At 41.0% G+C, this 10,145-nt stretch overlaps 1 long non-coding RNA gene across 1 annotated transcript; it reads left to right on the forward strand.

The window, feature by feature from the left end:
• Positions 1-8,061: 8,061 nt before the first annotated feature.
• On the forward strand, positions 8,062-9,899 carry LOC120433153. The gene is made up of 2 exons (XR_005608366.1): positions 8,062-8,180; positions 9,318-9,899. It is a non-coding gene; the product is annotated as an uncharacterized LOC120433153 (long non-coding RNA).
• Positions 9,900-10,145: the final 246 nt, after the last annotated feature.

Consider the following 10,145-nt stretch of genomic DNA (forward strand, 5'->3'; position numbering starts at 1 on the left):
CTTGTGAATTTCGCACAATAGAAAAACGAGGGAGAGGGGGCGGGAGAACGTGAGCTATGCAATGTGTGAGGAGGGCGAACAAGCCTTAAGAAAATGAATGTGGGGGGTTTAGTATTCAAAAGGGAAGAGTAACGAGAGTGCTGTAAATACGGGCTGGAACAACAGGGGAAAGGACGGAAATGTACCAAGAGTAATGAGCAGCAGAGAGGTGCTACAGGCGGCCTGTGTTCTCCTCATTTGCATATCTCAAATTTGCAAAGCAAAACAAGCGCACACACAGAGTCCACTGGTCAGTCGGTGCCAGTCACACTACGCCGTCCTGGCTCACTTCTCTAAACTTTATCTTTATCCAACGCCACACTCCAGAGTGGCCCGGGCCTGGGTGACATGCTGATAGAGGCTGTGTTTCTGACATGATCTGTTCACTAGAGCATGACATCAGGCACCCATTCATGCTGGTATTTTCCTCTGAGTGTTTCCCTCTCTTTCTCTCTTTCACACACACATACACACACAGACAGTTTGCCACAGTCAGTGCTCCTCCTCTGTGTGTGTCACTGTAAATATTGACACTGCAAACAGAGACCCTCTTTGCCCCTTAAATTCTACCCCTCCTTGTGTAAAAACATCCCCTCCATTACCTCATCGAGCTGATAACCATCTACCTCCAAATGCAAAGCTGGCAAAAGCGTCCATCAACCGAAGTGTGCGACTGGACTCGCGCGTGATTGCCGCTTTAAATGGGATACACCTTCATTTGCCTTTTCAAAAAAACACAGAAAAGAAAAGGCAAAAGCTGAGCTAAAAAAACGTAAAGTCAGCTCCTGCTTGGCCTCCCGGCTGTAAGATAAAGAGTGAAGGATGTGTGTGCTGAAAGTGAAAAATGAAACCCGGTGTTCGGATTCAGCGCTTGTCTCACTTTGTGTCTGACTGCTGCTGAAAGGGTTAATCTCCTGTTGTTAGTCAGTACCTTTTTATATACCGTAAGCTCTTTTTGCCACGTTTCCCTTGTGTCTTTCTTTAAACAGACTTTATGTCAGGTTCATGTGATCTTTTCCAACCTTTGCATCTGCATTCTTTTTGCTTATTTGTTGGTTTTTGTCCACCTGCAGCAGAGAGAAGCACATACTTGTAAAAAAAAAGAAAAGAAAAAAGAAGCATTTCTCACTCTTTCACTCTGACCCACTGTCACACTCACTCACGTACTATATTTATCATCATACAGACCAAATGAGTCTATATTCACTTTTATGAAAAGAGGAACTCCTCTAGTCACCCCCACCCCAACACGAGTGATGCGACGCTGTCTTTTTAAATTTACTCTGAAAGACAAAAGACGACACATTCATTCTTCAGTTTTGCCTCAAGCCACGCCGTAAAGGCAGTTGAAAGGTCAGCATACCCTTTATATTGCTCTGTTCTCAGTTTGCATAAACACACCAGAAGCATAATAAGTATACTGTACACTACTGTATGTGCTCACTCTCACTCCTCAGAGCTCTGAAGCACTTCACAAAGGACCAACACGGTTGTCACTTCAGTAGTTCAGCCTATCGTGCCCCTTCTTTGCTTTATCGCGAATGAAACCTTTCGAACTTTATCACTCGCGCTTTCTATCAGATATCTTTGCACGGCTGTATCATCCTCTCTCGTTTAAATCACGTTGTGAGCATGCCATAAACAGATCGCTGCACCCCTACAATGTGGCTGCAAAGGGGGCTCCACTGTGGTGAAATGTGCATGAAATAATACGCGGGGCGTGAATCAATGAGACCTGAATGTAAACCTACCGATGCACTTTATCTGCCTGCAATGATTTGAAAGAAAACAGCTATCACATTGAGGTCATAGCTAAAATCTGCTGCAATCTCGATGTTTTCGGGGGTTTACACTCTACTTCATCTGTCCTTAAACTGCAGCTCAGTGCAGTGGGTGATTTCCATGAAACATACTGTGTAGTGGAATGAGTAAAGGGTTCATTTTTCTTCTTTTTTTGTGCAGTATTTACGTCTCTCACATGAGCCGCCCCCACACAGGCCCCAAAACACACTGCAAACAAATAAGTACATGATCAATAACCAGGAGCCAAACTTGTTGGCACCTCTGACTGTGCTCTCTCTCTTTCTTTGTGTGTGTGTGTGTGTAGATATGTGTATCTGATGAAATAATACCCAACCCGGAGGCACAGTGGGAACACACCTGCCGCATTTTACCCTCTCCTGTTGTGTGTTTGCATGCTGGACAGTGAGCTCAGCATTATAATTATCATTATTATTATTATTTAGTATGTGTGTGTGTGTGTTTCAGGAGTTGGATTTGTTGGCCTCTTTCTTTTTCTTTTTCTTTTTTTTTAAACATTTGCATATTGCAAATATGTGTAAGAACGTGTGGGTGGATGAAAAGCTTTTAACAAATGAAGACTAAGCGGTACATGTTAATGTAATTTGGTTGTTTTTGTTCTGAGACAATTTAATGCAGGTCTCAGCAGAGGATTGGCACGCAAGGAGCCTGCAGCCCGATTTGCACTATGAGGGGTCTGCTCACAGAAAGCTCGTGAGTGAGTGCAGTGAAAGTGTTTTTGTGTATAAGTGGGCTGCGTATGGTTTCCTGGCTGGTTGACATGTATGATGTTCACCTCTGTAACCTGGTATTGACCTTGGACCTTTACCTTTTTTTTCTGGCCCAATTCATTTCCATCTTCTGGTTGTAAAGTTCAAAAAGAAAAAAAAAACCCAACAAAAAACCTTACCAACCATCATGGAAACGCTCAAATATTTAGTCAACAAGTTTTTATGGCGCTATTTATACTCAAGTGTTGTTAACAGCCCTCGAAATCATTGCGATTTTTTTCCCCCTCCTTTACTGCATCCACCACCCGTGGCCTGCTGAGGGAAGACGTGCAGCTTCCTCTGACTCATGCCTCCTCTTGTTATTGCAGGTACAGCTTAGCCTGCTCGGCCTGTTCTTCCAGATCTGCATCATTAGTCAAATCATATCGCTATCAAAGTCACAATTACACGGGCTCAGTGATATTGTTGCTCCTGTAAACAAGGTGTCTAGTTGTGGATTAAGCCATGCATGGCCGTGTTTATTTTGTCTAGTTTTTGGGGGATGTGTAATGTTTGTTTTGGGTTTGCACAGTCAAGTTCTGTAGTGCGATTGGGTAAAAGGTTTTCAAACCTCTTAACACACCCCAGAATCTCAAGTCAACTTTTCTTTTCTTTTGTTGTTGTTGTTTTGTTGTATGTGTGTGTTTCCTGCTTGTGCTGGCAACACGGAAAATACAAGTTTAGAACAATTTTCTGACTGATTTTCCCCCATGATCTTTAACCCTGAAACATTTTTTAATACCTCACAAATCCACGTTAACGTGATCTTCCTTCTGATCCGTTAGATCCTTCTTCCCCTCTCCCAATGAGCCACAGCGTTGTTTGTGTGCTGTCATTTTCTAATCAGACCGGGCATGATGTCACACTACAGATTCCATGACTCAGCAGTTCATTAAAGGTCAGCTTGATTGTGATATATACACTATGAACTACAGACGTGCCAAAATAAATCACCCGCTGCTTTGTGAGCCCTTCACATCAGCATCTGGCTGCTAAAATGCTGTTTTTTTGGGAGAGGTGACTTATTAATTACTATGCTAGCAAGCTTGGTTAGCAAGCTGCAGCTATAAACTAATGATTAAGAAGCTAAAAGTAAAGCTTATTTAGTCATCTGTGCATCCAGAAAGTTGTAATATTTCTCATATGATTTCAGTGCATCAGCACCACTGAGGTGCTGGATAATGGACAGTGGAGAAGTCCAGCTCAGTGATTCAACAGGTGAAGCCTAGCCAAATTTAGCCGCCTGTATGGGTACAATCAAAGTGGGCATGCCCTACTTGCTCCAACTTTAAGCCCAGTTTTTAAGAAGGGCAAAATTATCTTTAGAGAGCTAAACATTTTTCTGTACTGCTGTAAACGTCTCGATTTCACAGCTAAACTTGAGCATTTTAACATGTCATGAGGATTTACTCACGTCTGGAAGCAGCCTCTAGTGGCCACTTAGGGAACTGCAGATTTCAGGACGATCACGTCGGCTTCACTTTTAAGTTAAGTTTAAGTTGCTCTGTCATCATCTGCAATCGCGTTCCTATATCTAGGTTTAGCTGAAGGTGTTCTCTAACCTCTTGTATTCACACAGGCCTGCACTCAATAGCTGTGCAAGTCCTAAAGCCTTTTAAACCTACAAAGGTTTCTATGTTTATATCCGTTTATATCTTCTGTGTTAGGCGCATAAAGATGCTACACGTGTAAAGTTGCCATTACTTTTGACAATCTTGCTGCAACCTGTGAGTGAGTTTACAAAGAGCCTTTTTTCTGTTTATAATCATTTTATAAGTTCAAATATAATCTCTTATATAAACACCCTAGTCAGAGAGAATTGGCACTGTCCCCATAAACCCATCAAAAGCAAGATTTTACAATATAAATGATTTGATGCTGTTATCGTTTTGTTTGTTTGTTCCTCTGTTCTTCCTGCACTGACGCTGACTGAGGACATACCAGACATCCATTTTCAGTATGTTACCCAAACAATTGCTAAAGAGATAAGATAACCAGATATGTAAAAAATGCATGTGTTCGTCACACTTTTCTTTAAATGTATTGAAGCATGTAAACAAATACAGTTTAAACACTTTACCTGAAATCTTCAATCAGTGTGAAAAAAAAAAAAAAGTGTAGGCATGTTTCATTTTAAGGGGGAACTAACTGCAATGCTGCATATCTTGTCTGGGCAGCCTTTATCCCACTTATCCAGAAAATGGCTCAAAGTGAAACTAAAAGACAAAAAACAAACGGCAAATGAAGCTGAAATACTTTGCTGTACATAATGGAAAAACAGTTAAATAATCAAATCATCACTAACATTTGCATTAGATATCATCACAAATATCTGGCAAGATTATTTAGACTCAACTAGATGCCACCTTTACGTGCTAAAGCCTTCTAGTGGCTCAAAAATGTCCAGCTTATCTCTTAAATGTAAATATTTAACTTGTAAATAACGATCATGTAAGTGTGTTATTGTTTATGATCAAAATAACCAAAATGCTTAGCCATCCTGCCAATATAACTGTAAACTCCGTAGGTAATTTCTGCAGTCAACAAGGCCTCGGGTTTAGACGACAAAAGAAAATAAAGTACCCTGTTTTTTTCTTCTTTTTTTGGTGTGGCATAACATCAGTTTCAACAGCACAAAGTACTATATTTGTGTGTGTTTGACACTGGTTGTAAAAGATTACACAAAAGTCCCACAAGATTGCACATTTGCTGTAATTGGTTGACAGATTATGTCATGGTGACAGAGAAATAAAAAGCTTTATTCTTCAACACAGCCTGAACTTTCTTTTAGTCGTGTTCAGGAATAGTTCTCCAGGCTTCTTGAAGAACATTTAAAGCTCTTCTTTGGATGTTGGCTGCCTTTAGTTCTGTTCTCTGTCAAAATGATCCCACATACTGCTTCAATAACGATGAAATCAGGTTTCTGGGAGACCAATCCATGACGGATAGTGTTCCACTCTGTGTTTGGGATCACTGTCATGCTGATAAATGAATCAGATGCTTTTCACATGGTATTACATGGTGAATCTAAACCTAACTGTACTTTTCTATGTTTGTAATTCAATTACGTTTGACAAGTTCCCCAACACCACTGTCTGCAATACAGCCCCAAAAATGGCAGAGCTTCCACTGTGTTTTACAGATGGCTGTAGACACTTGTTGTTGACAATTTGAACCAAAAATCTCAAATTCATCACTCCATCAGACCTTTTGCCACTGATTTTCCATCCAGTTCTTATACTTTGACATACTTCAGCCTTTTCTCTCTGTTTCGTTTCCTTAAGAATCGCTTCTTGACAGTCACCAGTCACAGAAGGTCCTGATTCATTTTTCAGGATACTTTTTAAGTTTGCGTAATCTTTGGCATTTGTCACAGATCCAACTAAAGGAAAAATGGGAACAAATGATGTGTTTTTGCAACAGTAACAAAGTTGTCTGTTACATGTCGACACAACTGCAGTTTATCCCTTGAGTTAGGAGCCTTTATTATGCTTTAATGATTCATAGATCAATGTGAAGTAGCTCAACAAACAAAAAAACAATCCTCTGAAAATGGTCAGGTACAAGGATTGAACTGAGAATGAGTGAAAAAGCAGCAAGTGTCCACAGAAAAATCTGGAAACTCCTACTCAAGAGCAAAATGATCATTTTGGCTCCATGGAAGCAAAATATAAAGAAAAGTGAGGTGGCTCAAGACTTTTGCACAGTAGCATAGCCTGACTAATACAACCTAATCAACTGCTTAAAAAAAAAACATCACAGTCTCTTTATGAGCTCCCGCACTCCAATGTGCACACTGAAAACATCGGGTTCAATAAAACCTCTCACTCTGCAATGAGGGTCTCCATCATACTGGTAGTGGACAGAGTACAGAAACAAAACAAAGCAAAGGACACGGAGGTCTTGACCCCTCCAGCAAACATTTCCAGTTATCCACAATGCATCAGCATGTGCAACAAATGACAGCGACAGCAATTTAATTTCAAGAATCTGCCTTGGGCTAACTTGGGCGAGGTTCATTCTCACCATCAATATAGTGTTTTTGCTCTTGAACAATTCCAAATAACACACGGCTCGCTTTTGTGCCATTTTAACATACGCGCAAGTGCGTCTTCTCCGCACAAATCGGAGTCACCTCCCCCCGGCCACTCAAAGAATGACATGCTTTTCTAGCAGTTTTCTTTAATCTCACTTGACCCCTTTTTTCTTGGATGTAATTTGGGAGTCTCCTGAGGAAAAGGGGGGAATTCTGAGGAAGTTTGCTCTCTAAAGTAACACTGCTACTTTCCCATGCATTTCATTTGACTTGCAAACTTCAATGCAAATTTCACTGCGGACCGAGGGAGTGGGCGGGGGAGTGTACACCTTGAGCTGGGTCAGTGTGTGCGCAGATGAGCGTGAACCGAAAGAGGGATTATTGCCTTCATGCTCCGTCTTGCCCCCCTCCGGCTGCGCGGTCTTGCCTGGGTTATTTATTATGATGTTGGTTTTTGTTTTTAGCGATGAAAATGTTCCCAAGCGATAGGACTGGCTTTACAAAATTTTGCATGCAAGTCTGGATAAGAACTAAGGGCTGTGTGTGTGTGTGTGCTCACTGAGTGTGCTCGTGTTGCATCACAAAAGAATGAGGGACACATGTACCTTCCTCTTTCTAGTTGCAAAACAACTCTCTTCTCCTTCTCTCTCCTTCCGCGCGCACACGTGTGTGAGTGTGTGTGTACATCTTTCTTCATTCATGTGCAGTAGTAAGCCTCCCTGGTAGTGAAAACCGTGGGGAAGTTGTCACAAAGAAGGGAAGTGTGTAGTAAAAATATATCAAGATATGTCAAGTATTGTTCAGCTCATTGAACGAGAATTTCCTCTTTTGCTTCTGTGCGTGTGCCATGGGGTGTGTGTGTTTGTGTCTGTGTGTGTGTGCGTGTGTTGCTTTTGCAGGTGTGTGTCCGTGTGTGCAAAGAGGGATACACCTATTACTTTATGCGACACATCTAAAATAGCTTGATATTGCTTTTGTTCCTCCTGTGTCGAACTTCCTCCCGTGAAGTTCTCTGTGAGATGATTACACCATAAAATAAAGAAGCTTCCCTCTCATTTATCCAACTGCTTCCCTGAAAACATTTAAATTTATTTAATTTCACCAGCTACTTCCCAGCTTCCAAACTATTAATAGAACCTCTACAAACCTCCCTCTCCTGCGACGAGTAAAGCTGCGGTGGAGTCGACTGAGCCTTGTCTACGGGACGGCTCCTTTATATGTTATTTATGTTTTTCTGAAGAAGAAAACCTAACTGAAACACACCAGAAAACACCATCTAAACAAATGTGATGTGTAATTGTGGCTATGGCAACACTGCTTTGCTTGCATCATCATCGTACATGTTAGTCTGCAAACACGCATGCATTTATTTATGTGCGCATGCATCTCTTCGCTCACTTCCTGCTGTCTCCTCCTTGTCCACTCTCTTTCTGTCCGTTCAGTCGAACTTGACTTGTCGAGAGAACCGTTTGGTCTCCTGCTGTTTGCCTCTGTGTGTGATGGAGGAAGGACCCTGGCGGTTGTGCCATGTCCAAGTGAGTCTGCTTACCAACTAGTTTTCTCCTCGTTCTTTTCCCTGCTTTCAGCCTCTCGTCTTTGGAATCATCTGGACACACGACTGCTGAATCTAATCGCCTGCCAACCTGTTTTTTTGAAGGGGGGTTTGTAAGTAGGCTAGGGATTTGAGTGTGTTTTGCCTCTTTTACAATTTGCTGCACATGCTGAAAATTTGAACTAAAAGCATGACAAAAATAAGTCCAACAGCTGCCGAGTGACTCGATTCTTCTTTATAATGCGCATCAGAGAATCCAGGCAATGTTAGAATATGCACAAAACACACAAACGACACAAAAAAAGAAATGTAATTCAGCATTTTTAGTGTGTGTGGGTGTGTGTGTGTGTGTGTGTGTGAGCACATGTGGCTTTTTTTTTTTTTACACACACACAAGGAATCTTCCTTATTGTTTAGCTGGTTATGTTTCATTTTCTCTTTCTGGGAAATGTGGAGAAGTGGAATAAGGAAGTTGATATGAAAAAATCTTTCATGTCTTTCGAGTCTTTGGGACACACTAATAAAAAGGTTTTATTTTTCTCAGTTAATACCAAATTCTTCACCTTACTTGTAAACAAATCTGTTTTAACACACAAAAGTGAAACTATGACAACTATGACACATGTTGTCTGATGTGAGATTTCAAAGACACATGGGCATTGGAGCATAAAAAAATGCGCACATACATGAATTAGACATTAATCTTTGCCTCTCGGGGAAAAGTGTTGTCCTGTAAAACACCGATGTGAGTGAAAATATTATCTAGTCCACAAACATCCTGGTTTGTTTCAGGTGCGCCCGGGGCAGGTCACACACTATTCATCTGTGTGCGTGCATTTGTGTGACCTGCCCCCTCCAGTGCACACAAATGCATTCTCCTGACTCCTTAAACTTGTCTCTCAAGCTCTGTTTCTTCAGACACTTACTTCCTTCATTTTCGGAGCGTGTAAACAGAAAAAAACACCATCAGCGCCTTTGAGCAGACTCCCAGCTTCCTTATTTCACAGCAGACCCCTTTTTCCCCCTATATATCTAAACAGGTGTAAACGCTATAATCTAATGTATTGACACTATGTCATGCAAAGTCATATTGTTCCAAACTTTTTCCTCTGTTTTTCAGATACCTCGTCAGGAGCCAGTGTTTGTCAAGGGGAACATTTGACCTCATGGTGGCAGAGGGGGTCACCAGAATCCCTTTTATTTATCTCATGGAGACAGGAGTGGGGGCACAGCATTTGATAGGCAAAACAAACCAGCTGCCAATCAGATTATTGCAAGCACTCGCGCATACACAATAAGCAGTGCAGGAAAGAAAATACAAGAAAAACAACTGGATTTTCAAATGTAGCACATGTGCAGGGTCTAATTTAAATAGATTAAGTCAATTTAAGTTGCAAATGCAGCTTTCAGAGTAAAGTCCAGTGTGCACCAATGATTAATTTGGCTTGGCAAAAAGTGACATCTCATTTTTTTCCCTTCATAAGGCCTGCTGGCTATTTGTTATTTACTTTTTCTCATAACAAATACACATTTATTATTTACTTCTAAAACAGTTTTTCCACTAATATAAAGATGGATCGATCCTGCTGTGTCCTCCTTGTCCTTGGCCCTGATGAATCTGCACCTGTATGTGTGTCACAAATAAAATGCTTTTTATGTACTTTCTAATGGTAATAAAACAGGGGTAAAAAAAAAGCACAAATTGTGGGTCTCTGGGTGTTACCTGTTGTTTTTTTTCTTCCCCTATTTGTTCGAGAATTACATTCTTCACAATGAGGATTCGCATGCATCTAGAATTGAACCCTGTGCGTCAGACGGTCTTTCTCTGCATTTTAAAACATGCAAATATACATTTATCATATATTTTATAGGTGGGAAACATTACTTCCTTGTCTAAGCTGTTTTCTTCCTGAAGTGATCCGACTTACTGAAAGTCATGTGACTTACT

The sequence above is a fragment of the Oreochromis aureus genome, linkage group 15 (genome assembly GCF_013358895.1).
Source record: "Oreochromis aureus strain Israel breed Guangdong linkage group 15, ZZ_aureus, whole genome shotgun sequence".
Lineage (NCBI taxonomy): Eukaryota > Metazoa > Chordata > Actinopteri > Cichliformes > Cichlidae > Oreochromis > Oreochromis aureus.